General features: G+C 42.9%; 1 protein-coding gene across 6 annotated transcripts in view; it reads right to left on the bottom strand.

Moving 5' to 3' along the window:
- Window positions 1-15,074, bottom strand: part of n4bp3 (NEDD4 binding protein 3) — a 168,014-nt gene that overhangs the window by 14,158 nt on the left and 138,782 nt on the right. Inside the window, exon 1 of one of the 6 annotated variants that reach the window (XM_072263643.1) lies at window positions 9,415-9,466. The exons of the other annotated variants lie outside the window; for them this stretch is intronic. The gene's annotated coding sequence lies outside the window, so the exon portion shown is untranslated. Of the gene's footprint in view, window positions 1-9,414; window positions 9,467-15,074 lie in introns of those variants that run through there. 6 annotated transcript variants of the gene reach the window in all.

Below are 15,074 nucleotides of genomic sequence, written 5' to 3'. Positions count from 1 at the left end.
ATTCATAAATCCCCTCCTTTATCCTCGAGTGGACCTACCCTTTTCTGATCTACCTTCTTATTCCTAGTATACGTATAAAATGCCTTGGGGTTCTCCTTGATCCAACTTGTCAAGATCATTTTCTGGCCTCTGTTAGCCCTCTATTTCTTGTTTAATTTCTCTATATTCATCAAGTGCATTGTCTAATTTCAAGTTCCTAAACCTTACAAATGCTTACATTGTCATCCAAAGTTTCCAAGCCTTGCCATCTTTATCTATCAGCTTCGCAGGAACACGCTAGTCCTGGACTTTAATCAACCAGCTTTTAAAATTCTTCCACAAATCATGTGGATTTATACTCAAACACTCACTTTCCAATCTGCCTTCCTTCTTGGTGTCCACTACCATAGATCCTTCAAAGTATCTGTGTAAGTTGTTAGGGAGGTTATAAAGGTGTATGCTGTGTTGGTCTTCATTAGTCAGGGGTTTAAATTCAAGAGCTGGGAGGTAATGTTGTAACTCTATAAAACCCAGGTTAGATCACACTGGAATACTGTGCTTGGTTCTGGTTACCTTATTATAGGAAGGGTGTGGAAGCTTTAGGGAGGTGCAGAGGACAAGTCTTATGAAGATTAGTTAAGTGAACTTTACTTTTCTCTTTGGAGCGAAGAAGGTTAAGAGGTGACGTGATGGAGGTGAACAAGATGATAAGAGGCATAGATCAAGCAGATAGTCAGAGGCTTTTACCCAGGGTGGAAATGGCTAATATGAAGCAGCATAATTTTAAAGTGACTGGAATAATGTATGCGGCGGATGTCAGAGGTAAAGTTTTTTTACAGAGCGCTCAGTGTGTGGAATACCCTACCAGGGGTGGTGGTAGAGGCAGATACATTAGGGACGTTTTAAAAACTCTTAGAAAGTCACATGGATGATAGAAAAATTGGAGGGCGTGTAGGAGGGAAGGGTTAGATGTTAAAAGGTTGGCACGACATCGCGGCCTGTACTGTGCTGAATTTTCTGTGTTCCATAATGTCCAGTTCCTTCTTCACACTCTCGTAATTAGCCTTCCCTCAGTTTTAACTTTCAACAGAGGACCTGTCCTATCCTCATTCATAACCATCTTAAAAATTAATGAATAATGGTATACTGTTTCAAAAATGACCCCTCACTTAAACTTTGTTTTCCTCCGATTAATTCGCCAATACGTTTAGTATGGCCCAGCATAAGCTGGATTCTTGACGTACTGTTTTTCTTAGAGACACCTAACAAATTCCATTCCATCTGTCCCAGGCAATATGGGAGACCCAATCAATATCGGGAAAGTTAAAATCACCCACTACAATAACCCTGTTTTTGCATAATTTGGTGATCTACCCGCATATCTGTTCCTGTCCTCCTGCTGGCTGTTGGCACGTCTGCAACAAAAGCAGCATAGTGATTGCATTTTCTCATTTCTGAGCTCTACTCATACAACCTCGCGGATGAGCCCTCCAAGATGTCCATTATTATCCTGAGGAGAAACATAAAATGGAATGAGAATCTATTTTCCTCATCACTCTGAGAATCTGTCCTGTACTGTGCTACACCCAAATCCCTTTGCTTGCCTGGGTATTGAGCTTATTTCTATAAATACAGCCATTCAATATTAATAATCAAAAATTCATCACCTTGCACATAATTCCAGAGTTAAGCCTGGTGCCAAACTTCCAGCAGTGTGTAAATATTAACTGTTCTATTTTGGTACTATCTGGATATTTCAGTACCATTCCCAGTGCTAGTCGATAACTTTTCTCACAGACGCCTTTGTCAAGTCAACACCTGGTGTTTGAAGCTGTCACATCTGGCATCATGACATCACTTTCCTTTCCTATTTTGACATCCTTAAAGCTTTTGCTACTTCCAGAGATGAAGAACTTGGGACAACTGTTTATCCCTCCAGACAAAAGATTTTCTTGGCCTGACCAAAATTTTCTGTTTGCATTATAAAGCACGTAGCTCAAGACACTGGCAAATGACAGGCTTTTGAAGTAATGCAGCCCAAAGTCTGTGTGTCTTGTGTATCCCTTCCTCAATTTCCCATTGAGATACTGAAGGTCAGCTGATAATTTTACTTGGAGATACAGCACACAACAGGCCCTTCTGGCCTTCTGAACTACATCACCCAGCAACCCACTGTTTTACCCATAGCTTAATCATGGGAACATTTACAATGACCAATTAACCTACTAACTGGTACATCTGTGGACTGTGGGAGGAAATCGGAGCACCTGGAGGAAACCCATGTGAATGCAGAAAGGAATCTACGATCCTCCTTATGGCGGACACCAGAACTGAACTCTGAACTCTGAACTCCGACACCCCAATCTGTAATAGCATTGCGCTAACCACTATTCTACTGTGGCACCCCAATCAAACCAATAGATTGCTTCATTGAATAAAAAAGCAGATAAAAAGACTAACAGATTTCAACTCTCCCGGAGGCAAACCAGATCTGTACAGTTCCACCCCAAAATATTTGTAGCAGCATAGAGAGGAGTTGGTTTGCAAGCTTTGCCTCTATGGTCCTGGTGCAGGTTGATGGGAGTAGGCAGTTTAAATGGTTCAGCACAAATTAGAAAGGCTGAAGGGGCTGATTCTGTGCTGTACTTTTCAATGACTTCATGACATACAGCCTAGCGTTAGTAAAGAAGGCTAGTCATAGACATGCTATTACTCATTTCCAATATGTACTAGAATAAAATGAGTTCAATTGTGTTGCTCAAGCCCGTAATACAGGCACAAATTTTCCCAAAGCCAGGCATAACACAAAAGCAAATAAAAGTTGTCATCACCAGTAAGGTAGGCAACCTAGCCCCACCATTTTCCTCTTCCTGTCCCTCCCTGATGATGCCGGCTCTTGCTGAGACACATTCCAAAGGAGGCCCCCTAGAAGAGGCTATTCCTTAACATGAAAGACTAATCAGATCAGTGAACACTCTGCTAACACTGAGCACCCCCATGGACACTCTCCCTCCACTAGCTGTCACCAGACAGCAGGTGGGAGTAGAAATTTTCCACCACCCCTATGCTGGCAGAGACCGGTTGACAGCAGAGCATTTTGTAGGTAGTACAGTACATAGTACTTCTTCAGGACTGCATGAACATTTAGTTTTGGATGATGTGCAGGTTTAAGTGGTGTTAAAACTCCACCCATCTGTGCAAACGTCTAATCACAATCCTTAATTGCTTATTTCCTTCCTTCCTTAATATGTAGCTGCTGAATCATTTCATTGAACTGGTCCCATCCCGAGTAAAAGAATAGGGCCTCTACAGCGAGAATGCTCATTATAAACTGAAGTACATACATTGATACCACCTTCCAGCAGCAAAGCTTCCTTAACAACATCCTTAGTTATTGAATGTGCTGCTGGAATGCAGAGCCAGAAAATTCAAATGCACAAGGGCACTAATGTGACAGGAAATCCTTTGATATGCCCATTGACTATCCCAATTACTTTTTTTTGTCCTGCTATTGTGCTCTGAAGAGACATGAGGATTTAAATGAGAGATATTTCTGCTTGTTATAGTTGTCTCTGGCTATTACAAAATCCATAAAAGATCAGCAGATTCATGTGGCTGCATATTAGTTCCCCCATGTTTCCCTTCAGTAATTCAATGATGGTAAAACTGTGCAGATTTGTACAGTATTCTTCCACCAGTAAACAGTAGTGTTAGAAATGTCCAACTGGATCCAATTCACTACCACTGCACTAAAGAGCTGAAGAGAACACTAAATATAAGGCTCATCGCACAGAGTTGAAAGGACAGGTAACAAAATCATTTTATGCCCCTAACAAAGATTCCTAAACATTACTGTTTACAACCACTGCAAATCTTCGTTAGAATCAGAAAATCTGAGGACTGAGCAAAATTAACGATTCTGACAGAGTGCAGGAGCAGAATTAATATACACAGTCAAAACGACAAATACATCGAAGAATTCCTGGATAAACGATGCATCTCTGCTGATAGTGCCCCCTTTCTGTCAGCACTCAGCGACTCATACAAGTCAGATCCTCCTATTAAATTAACAGCAATCATTGTTCAATGCATCAAAAATTACAGGGATTTTTTTAAATGGTGACATTGAGAAAGCACATGCACTGCTGAACATCTGTGGTTTCAAGGCACAGCTTCTTTGTTTTGTAAATGTGAATTCATTTGAGATTATCTCTTGGTGATGGCCTATTAACCACCAAATAATACTTGGATATGAACAAAAAAACCCTGTAGATGCTTAAAGTAGATGTAAACAGGCATAACATTGGGACTGTGGATATAAGCACTGTTTCCTCCAAGCTGCGCGGGTGCATGGTTGCGCAGTAACTGAAATGCTCCTGGCACATAGCCTTTGTTGCTGCGCTGCTGGAATATACTTTTCTATAATATTAATATAACCCTGAAATTATATGAATATAATTTCGAATGATATGTTAATAGAATTGTGAAATACCCTGTAATTAATTGTGTATTAATGAATATAATCCACATATTTAAAATGCTGCGCAGTTTTCAGGCCATGTAAAAGTTTCCTTTTCAGAGCAATGATTGGTCCGCGCAGCTGTAAAAAAAATTAGAGGAATGTTGGAGGTCAAGAATTGGAATTGAACAGCTAAGGGTATTCAAAATTTAAGAAGGACAGGCAAAAAAAGAAAGTGTATTCATAGTAGTATCGGTGTTTAAAGAGAAGAGTAACAACAGCAAGGAGGGACTTTGACAGCTGTGGCGGGGTTTGCACATTATAACTTACTGCAAGGCAAGATTGGGGTATCGTAAGTGGCAACAACCATCAGTCCTGGATAGTTCTATACATCTTGCGCATACTTTGACACACCCACACAAACCCACCCAGTCTGCAACCCACACCACCCACCCCCTTCCGCCTTCCCCAACACCTCCAGGTGTCCCTGTAGCTTCAGTCTCCAAGTCTGATGTTTGGGCATCATTAACAAGGGTGGATCCACAAAAGACATCTAATCCAGGAGGTGTTGCTGATGAGAAACAAAGATTCGTGCAGACCAACTGGCTGGAATATTTAAAGATTTATTCAACCTCCCACTTCTGTGGTCTGCGGTCCTCATCTGCTTCAAAGAGACCTCTATTGTACCGGTGCCCAAGGACAGTGTGGTGACCTGCCTCAATGACTACCATTCACTGGCCTTTGGCTATGATACAAATCTGCTCCTAAATCAGTGATGACCTGGATCTCCTCCAATTTGTCTATTGCCATAATAGGTCAACAGCAGATGTGATTTCTCTGGCTCTTCATTCTGCTCTGGACAGCAGGAACTCAGACGACAAACTGCCACTCATCGACTATGCTTCAGCGTTCGACACAATCTTCCCATCCAAACTTATCATTAAGTTTCAAGATGTGAGCATCTACACCTCCCTGTGCAACTGGCTGCTTGACTTCCACATCAGCAGAGCTCAGTCAGCAAGGGCTGGCGAGAAAGTCCCCTCCTTGCTGTTCATCAACACTGGTGCACTTCAAAGCCGTGTGCTTAGTCCCCTGAGCTACCCTCTATATACACGTGACTGTGCGGCTAAACACAGGTACAGTGCGATCTTCAAATTCCCTAGTAACACTACTGTTGCTGGACAAATGACAGGTGTTGATTAGTTAGCTTACTGGACTGAGACAGGTCACCTGATTACGTGTTGATGCAAAAACGTCCCGCTCTATATCAGCAAAACTAAAGAGACGATTGTTGACTTGAGGAAGGGGAAAGAGAGCGAACCTGCACCAGCCTACATTGGAGAATCGGTAGTAGAGAGAGTCAGCAACTTTAAATTCCCGGGCATTAGCACATCAAATGAGGTGCACACAGATTAAATCATAAGGAATATGCACCAGTAACATAAAGGAACCTTTGAACTTGTGCTGACATTTGACAAGATCATTCTGGTTCACATTTTCCTGCTCAGATTCCAAAAACCTATCAATATTTGTCACAGGGCAGACACAGCCTTACCACAAGATTCACAAACCCTTTATCTCCTCCCATTTTCAGCCTCCAAAATTAAAGTCTGTCAGGAGCCTTGTGGCCCATCAGGCCAGAGCTTATGCTGGTTTCCGTGGCGTGAAGTGACTGAGAGTACGAGACTCCCCCTCGGATAGGACGCCAGTCTACCGCGAGGTTAACCCCCAGCATTTTTGCCGGTACCCATTCTCAGCTGGGTAGACTGGAGAATTGTGTGGTTAAGTGCCTTGCTCAAGGACACACATGCTGCCCCGGACGAGGCTCGAACCCATGACCTTCAGATCACCAGTCCAACGCCCTAACCACTTGGCCACATGCCACACTTTCAGCCCCTAAAGTAGACCTCTAATCCTGATATCTTGCTCCAGTTCCAGACTGAAGGAAGCAAGCAACTTATCAGCATGGATTCCACAGTGCCTTTTTAGAACCTTAAAATCAAGCAAGCAACCACAGTGGGAGATACTAGATGGGGCGTCAAATGCCTGACAGAAGGTTTTAAGATAGAAGAAGTGAAGATGTGAAAGTTTAGGAGAGTAAGCCCAGTCAGTGAATGGCAGGGTGCAGAAGCATTGAGATACACCAAACATGAGGGCCAAAAGAATAAAGTGGAGGAAGCTGGGGACTGGTGCTGGGGCCTGGGGAAGGTTATGAAGCAGTAGATGGATTGAGCAGAGTTAAAGATGATGTGGCGAGCTTTAAGGAATTCAGTGCAATTGGCAATGAAAGCAAGGGTGTGGGGCAAGCAGGACATAGAAGGAAGGTGACAAAAGATCCTGTTGAATCAATATATAGAATGCAACATGCCAATTTAGAGAGCTCCGTGATGGTTGGGCTGGAACGGCAAAGACATAAATAATGGTTTCAGGATCTGAAGGATTGAAGCAGTTTCTGGAGTTGAGAGGCTGGAAGATCAACAGCTCAGCTTGAAGTTCAACAGAGAACAAACACAGTAAAGAGAATTCTAATCAAAAGGCCAATAAATTGCTCAGTGGACAGTTTGGCATGTTACCTAATCAGGCAGGTGAGAAATAGACTTGGCTTCAGTTTGGATTTTGGATAGGAGATAGAGAGAATACACTGAAAAGCTGATTCACAATTCCATGAAACCCTGAGCAATTTTATGAATACAGTATCCAGGCTGCAGCCAAAGTATCCCCCACAGTATCACAATGACAAATAATAATAAGAACCTAAAACATTACAGGCCATTCGGCCATCGATGTCGTGCTGACATTTTAACCCACCTAAGATCAATCTAACCTTTCTCTCCCACATAGCCTTCCATTTTTCTATCATCCATGTGTCTATTTAAGAGTTTCATAAACATCCCTAATGTATCTGCCTCTACCACCACTCCAGGCAGGACGTTTTACACATCCACAGCTCTCAGTGTAAAAAAACTTCGCTCTGACATCTCCCCCCCCCCCCACATGTTTTCCTCAAATCACCTTAAAAATTTGCCCCCTCGAATTAGCCATAAATAGAGAAAAACCAGAAAGGTAACTGTAGATTTTGTCCTGCTGGATGTTATAGACTTAAGATTAGCAGACATGCTGGGATGAAATGTCTGTCAAAATTCCCCATCTCTAAATTCAACACCTATAGCTACAGAATTTTATCACCATGCCTCTGCGATTTTGCAACCTTGAGGTGTGAGGATTGTAGAATCTGCCAGACAGCCCGACCAATGGGAAAACTCAAAGTTTGACAGCAGCCAGCTCTGGGGCTGCATTGCTTTGGTATGACAATGAATTGCACAGCACCAGATAGAGCTGAGGAAAGGTCATTAAGCTTACCCCATCCTCCTGCCACCCTACTAGGGATAGGGTTCCTCTCATACTCACCTACCACCCACCAGCCTCCGCGTCCAGCACATAATTCTCCAAAACTTCCGCCACCTCCAACGGGATCCCAGCTCCAAGCACATTTTTCCCTCTCCCCACTTTCTGTTTTCCACAGGGATCGCTCCTTATGCGACTCCCTTGTCCATTCATTACCCCCCCCCCCCCACTGATCTTCCTCCTGGTACTTATCCTTGCAAGTGGAACAAGTGTCACACCTGCCCCTACACCTCCTTCCTCACTACCATTCAGGGTCCTTCCAGGTGAGGCGACATTTCACCATTGGGCTCATTTGCTGTGTTCGGTGCTCCTGGTGTGGCCTCCTGTATATCATTGAGACCTGACATAGATTGGAAGACCGCTTCCTGGAGCATCTATGCTCCGTCAGCCAGAACAAGTGGGATCTCCTAGATGCCACCCATTTAATTTCACTTCCCATTCCGATATCAGCACGATTCCTGTCGTGCTGAGGCCACACTTAGGTTGGAGGAACAACACCTTATATTCCATTTGGGTAGCCTCCAACCTGATGGCATGAACATTGATTTCTCAAACTTCCAGTAATGCCCCCTCCCACCCACTCCTTTACCATTCCCCATCCCCTTTTCCCTCTCTCACCTTATCTCTTTGCCCGTTCATCACCTCCCTCCTTTTTCTTTCTTCCATGGGCTTCTGTCTCTTTCACCAATCAACTTCGCAGCTCTTCATCCCTCTTCCTCCAGGTTTCACCTATCATCTGATGTTTCCCTCTCCCCTTCCCCCACCTTTTAAATCTCTTCCTCAGTTTTCTTTCTCCAGTCCTGCTGAAGGGTTTCAGCCCAAAGCGTCGACCGTGCTCTTTTCCGTAGATGCTGCCTGGCCTGCTGAGTTCATCCAGCATTTCGGGTGCTTTGATTGGATTTCTAGCATCTGCAGATTTTTTCTTGTTTGTCATTAATCTTAATTGGCATCATATTCCGTCTTAAATAACACCCAAGCTACTAAGCTTGCAGAATTTTCTGATTTTGCTCTGGGTTTATGTCAAGCCTGGTTGAATTATTAACTGTGACTAAGAAACGTCTGAAGATGGTTTGCTGCAGATAAACTTCCACTCTTCTGCATTCGGTATATCTGAATAACAATGTGGATTGTGAGGGAAAGCAGGTGGTTCCATCTTTGGAACAAATATCTAAAGTAGACTTCGGCAGTCACAACAACACATTCATCTAAATGACTTACAGTAAAAGAACATTACATCAGATAGGGAATTAGAATCTATGGGAAATTTCAGTGAAAATTATTGCTTAATGAAAACTTTTCTTTTAAAAAGCAAAAGAAATATTTCTCTAATTACTCCCTTTTATATTTGGAAAGGACAATTTTCATACCTTTGACTAGTAACATATTTTTTTAAGTACCACCAGTAACAGTTATTTCTGTCAGAGAGCCATCTGGAAGTGTCCTATCTGACAGGGAACAATGTTATCTGCGCCAGTAGATGTCAGAATCCAAAACACAAATCCTTGGAGTACACCACCAAGTAACCAGTCTGGGCTGGATAAGACGACATGGCACAAAACATTTTCACTTACCCACACTCTCTCATAAAACAGCTTTTCATTTCGAAATGGGGACAGCTGATTCTTGAAGCAGGGAGGACTGCGAAACACTGAGTTTGAAGGTCAGTCTCACAATGTCGATAGCTACATCCCACATTTAATCTCATAATCACCAGATCACCTCAGTAACCCCTCCGCAGTTCCAAATTTAACTTGCCTCCAGTAATAAAAATCCCAGTGATTTTGTTTATCCAACAGCTTTTCAGACTATGACGGATGAATGTTAATATAACGTGAATACTGAGACTATCACTCGAAGGATATTTACCATGTAGGCATACCCTGTTCTCAAAGAAGTTGCAAATCTAAGTTTCTTAACAAATGAAACAGTACAACAACCAAGTGAAAACACATTGAAAGTATGATTTGAGATATACTAACACACTTCTACTAAAAGGATTATTAGCATTCAGGGTATAGAACCGTGGCCTTGTTATAGGGATTAAAATTTTGTCTCAAAAAAGACATAGTATTATTTATTTTCCCCAGTGAAACTTTTCATCTGTTTCTCATGTGAAGAGGAACGTTTGATGAAATTGGTTGGTGGAGCGCAACCGAAGAGGGGTAGAAGCTGAATGAAGAGTTGGGGTAAAGCCTGCTGGAACAGGAGAGTTCTGTGGGCAGTGAGGAAGGTCTACAGCAGCACCTCAAGAGTTCGAGTGTGGAAGGAAGGTTAAGAGGAAAGTTACATTTCGAATTTTGTTGTCAAGCTTGACTAGCTAAGTGTTGGTCAAGACTTGGGTCATGAGGGTGACAAGATAAGATGGAGACGCGGCCTTGCCTGTACGAGATAACAATAGCTAGCAATAGATCATGCAGTGATGAGGTATTGCTAACCTTTGTCCGAGATTGTCCAGCTAATAGAGGAACCGACTGCAGGCGTGCAACTCTAATCTTGAGTCTTGCATGGAAAGCATTTGTAGAATAGCTGATACCTAACGAATGCTTCTTGAAATCACTGACCAAGTACATTTAGCTGTTGGTTATTGCCCAACATTTACTGTATAAATTTAAGGTGTAACCTGACATTGAAGGAGTGGTAAGGTAACGGCTCCCCCGATCATGTATTAAAGGGTTAACCTTATACCAAGGTCTGTGTCTTTATTTCTGTTTGCGAACAAAGTCTCTCATTGTAATTTGATGATGGAATTCTTTTACTTGACGAATTAGTGGAGCGGGGGGTGGGGTGAAGCTGTTCTGCCAATTCACAGAACTAGCCTATTTCCCTCTAATTTTCCTTGTATCCTATTGTCACTTCATTCTCATCAACTACTACTGGGTCTAATTTATAGAGGACAACTAATCACCAAACCTTTGAAGTGTGGGAGGAAACTGGCATAGCCAGAGGAAATCGACTTGGTCACAAGGAGTACCTGCAAACTGCATGCATAGTGTGACACATCTATCACACTGCTTCAGAAACTCAAGTTTGACCCTGTCCACCAGTGCTAACAGTGTGGAAAATACATGTTCTCCCTGTGACCAGGTCCTCTGTTGCCTGGGTGACGAGTGATGGCATTTTCTCAACCTCAACAGCAAGCTGTCTCTTTTCCATCATCCAAAGCTGCAGGCAACCGTGTGCCTCGGTGCAGTTTGCAGGTACTCCTTGTGACCAAGTCAATTTCCTCTGGCTACTCCAGTTTCCTCCCACACTTCAAAGGTTCGGTGATTAGTTGTCCACTGTAAATTAGACCGAGTAGTAGTTGATGAGAATGAAGGGCCAATAGGATACAAGGAAAATTACAGAGGAATAGGCTTGTTCTGTGAATTGGCAGTGAATCAATGAACCAAAATGGATGCCTTCCATGGTTAAGATCATTCATTGGTGATGCAGTAGGAGGTGTATATAGAGCTTGGGTGCTCTCAGAAAATTTCAGTGGGCTGCAATCATAACGATCTATTAGATATTCGGCAGGGGCCAATTAAAAAGAAATGAGGTGTAAGCAGAGCAGCCATTGTGGGAGTGGGCAGCGTTAGAGTGGTCAGGGTTTGGCTAAGCAGGCTCGGGCAAGAACAAGCTGCGGCAAGCACAGGTGGAGGCTCTAAGTAATTTTTTCTAGTAAGTTTTTTTAGTTAGTATATAGCTAATGCGCTGAGAATGGGTCCAGTGTTAATGGTGTGTTCCTTGTGTGAGGGGTGTGGACTTTGGAAGACCTCCAGTCTCCCTGATAACTACATCTGCACAAAGTGCACCGAGCTGCAGCTCCTTAGAGACCGTGTTTAGAAACGGGAGCTACTGTTGGGAAAATGAGGAGGTGATAGAGAGGAGCTACAGGGAGGTAGCCACCCCTAAGTTGTAGGAGGCAGGTACCCGGATGACTGGCAGGAGAGGGAAAGGGAATAGGCAGCTACTGCAGGGCACCCCTGTGGCCATTCCTGTTAATAATAAGTATACAACTTTAGATACTGTGGGTGGGGGGCTGTGGAACCTACCGGGGGAAGATGCAGCGGCCTGACCTCTAGCACTGAGTATGTCTCTGTGGTTCAGAAGGAAGGATAAGAAGAGGATTGCAGTAGTGATAAGGGATTCCATAATTAGAGGAGCAAACTTTAGATTCTGCGGACATGAAAGAGTAACCTGAATGGTATGTTGCCTTCCAGGAAGGTATGACCTGTACAAAAAGGACAGGTTTTCCAGAGCAGTTGTGGAGGGTTTAAACTGATTTGGCAAGGGGATGGGAACCACAATGATTGGGCTGAGGATGGGGCAGTTGGTATTCAACTAGATGTAGTGTGTAGTGAGACTATGAGGAAGGACAGGGAGATGATAGGGTAAAATTGTAGCCAGTGGGATGGGTTAATCTGCACAGGGGGCCAAAATCATAAAGGCTGATGCATACAGGACTGAAGCTGTTATAATTGAATGCATACAGTATACAGAATAAGGTAGATGATCTTGTAGTGTAGTTAGAGACTGACAGGTATGATACTGTAGGCATCATTGAGTTGTGGCTGAAGGAAGATCATAGTTGGGAGCCTTATGTCCAAGGGTACACATTGTATCAAAAGGACAGATAGGTAGGCAGAGGGTGTGTGGTCCCTTAGAAGGGGTGACGAAGGATAGGAAAATGTAGAATCCTTTTGGATAAAGTTAAGAAACTGTAAGGATAAAAAGACCCTGATAGCAATTATATACAGGCCTCCGAAAAGTAGCCAAGATGTGGCCTGCAAACTACAACAGGGGATAGAAGAAACATGTTAAAAGGCAATCTTGCTATATTCATGAGTAATTTCAATATGCAGGTAGACTGGGAAAATCAGGTTGGTGCTAGGTGCCTAGAGCAGAAATTTGTAGAATGCCTATAAGATGTCTTTTTAGAGCAGCTTGTTGTTCAGCCCACTAGGGAAATGGCAATTCTGGATTGGATGTTATGTTAAGACCCAAATTTGATTAGAAAGATTAAGGTAGGGGGTACCTTTAGACAATAATGATCATAATATAGTTTTCACCTTTCAGTTTGAGCGTGAGAAGCTAAAATCAGATATATTGGCATTAAAGGGAATTACAGAGGCAGCAAAGAAGAGCTGGCCAAAGTTGATTGGAAGGGGGGCACCAGCAGGGATGATGGCAGAACAGCGATGGCTGGAATTTCTGTGAGCAATTCAGAAGATGCAGGAAAGATACATCCCAAAGATGAAGAGGTATTCTAAAGGTAGGATGAGGCAACTGCGGCTGACAAGGGATGCCAAAGACAGCATAAAAGCAAAAGAGAGGGCATATAATATAGCTAAAATTTGTGGGAAGGTAGAATATTGGAAAGCTTTTGTAAACCAACAGAAAGCAACTGGAAAATCATAAAGAGAGAAAAGATGAAATATGAAAGTAAGCCAGCCAATAATATAAAAGAAGATCCAAAAACAGTAAAAAGAGATCAGAGTAGATATCGTACCACAAGAAAATAATGCTGGAGATGTAGTAATAGGGGACAATGAAATGGTGGATGAACATATTAAGTATTTTACATCAGCCTTCACTGTGGAAGATACTAGCAGAATGCCAGAAATGTAAGAGTTTCAGGGGGCAGATGTGAGTGTCATTGCTATTTCTAAGAAAAAGGTGCTTGGGAAACTGAAAAGTCTGAAGATAGATAAGTCACCTGAACCAGCTGGACTACACTTCAGCATTCTGAAACAGGTAGCTGAAGAGATTGTGCAGGCATTAGTAATGATTTTTCAAAAATCACCTCATTCTGGAATGATCCTGGAGGGCTGGAAAATTGCAAATGTCACTTCACTTTATAAGAAGGGAGGAAGGCAAAAGAAAAGAAATTATAGGCCAGTTAGCTTGACTTCAGTGATTGTAAAGATGTTGGAGTCTATTATTAAGGATGACGTTTCAAAGTACTTGGAGGCATAAAATAGCCCAAAGCCAGCACGGTTACTTAAAGATAAACCTACTCTGACAACTCTGTTGGAATTATTTGAGAAAGTAACAGGGAGGATAGACAAGGGAGAGTCAGTGAATATTGTTTATCTGGATTTTCAGAAGGCCTTTGACAAGGTGTCACGTATGAGGCTGCTTAACAAGTTAAGAGCACATGGTATTACAGGTAAGATATTAGCATGGATGTAAGATTGACTGACTGACAGGACGCAAAGTATGAGAATAAAGAGAGCCTTTTCAGGTTGGCTATCTGTGAGTAGTGGTGTTCTGTAGGGGGTCTGTATTGGGACCACTTTTTTTCATGTTATATGTCAATGACATGATGAAGGATTTGATGGTTTTGTGGACGACACAAAGATAGGTGGAGGGGCAGGTAGTGTTGAGGAAGCAGGTTGTCTGCAGAAGAACTTGGACAGATTGGGAGAATGGGCAAATAAATGGCAGATGGAATATTGTGTAGGGAAGTGTATGGTCATACACTTTGGTAGAAGGAATAAAGACATGGACAATTTTCTAAATGGGGAGAAAACTGAAAAATCAGAGGTGCAAAGGAACTTGGAGATCTTCGTGCAGGATTCCCTAAAGGTTAACTTCCAGCTTGAATCAGTGGTAAGGAAGGCAAACATAGAAAAACATAGAAAAACCTACAGCACAATACAGGCCCTTTGGCCCACAATATTGTGCCGTACATGTACTTACTTTAGAAATTAGCTAGGGTTACCCATAGCCCTCTATTTTTCTAAGCTCCATGTACCTGTCCAGCTGTCTCTTAAAAGACCCTATCATATCTGCCTCCACCACCGCCGCCAGCAGCCCATTCCACACACTCACCACTCTCTGCATAAAAAACTTAATCCTGACATCTCCTCTGTACCTACTTCCAAGCACCTTCAAACTGTGCCCTCTTGTGTTAGCCATTTCAGCCCTGGAAAAAAGCCCCTGACTATCCGTCATGGTCCGCATCAGGGTCCCTTTAAATTTACCTTGTTTATGTTACGATCCGGACCATTGATTCCCTGTTTTCCCGTGTCCCTCAACTTTGGTGATTAGCGGCAATTAACACTTGGCTGAACCAGTAGTTTATAGTCTCCGGTTTCAGCCGTTCGGCACGGGAGCTTCTGCAAAGTCATCAAAGGTACGGTGTGCCGATGTCATCTGGCCGGAGCAAGCCCAGTCTCTGCCGAAGCGAGTGCCGGTAATTCGCCTTTCCTCACCAGAGCAACCCTGTCCAGTTACCTCGCCAAAACAA

The sequence above is a fragment of the Mobula birostris genome, chromosome 7, assembly GCF_030028105.1.
Source record: "Mobula birostris isolate sMobBir1 chromosome 7, sMobBir1.hap1, whole genome shotgun sequence".
In the NCBI taxonomy this organism is placed as follows: Eukaryota; Metazoa; Chordata; class Chondrichthyes; order Myliobatiformes; family Myliobatidae; genus Mobula; species Mobula birostris.
Note: the sequence above shows the minus strand (reverse complement) of the source record. Positions and strands in the feature narration are given on the sequence as shown.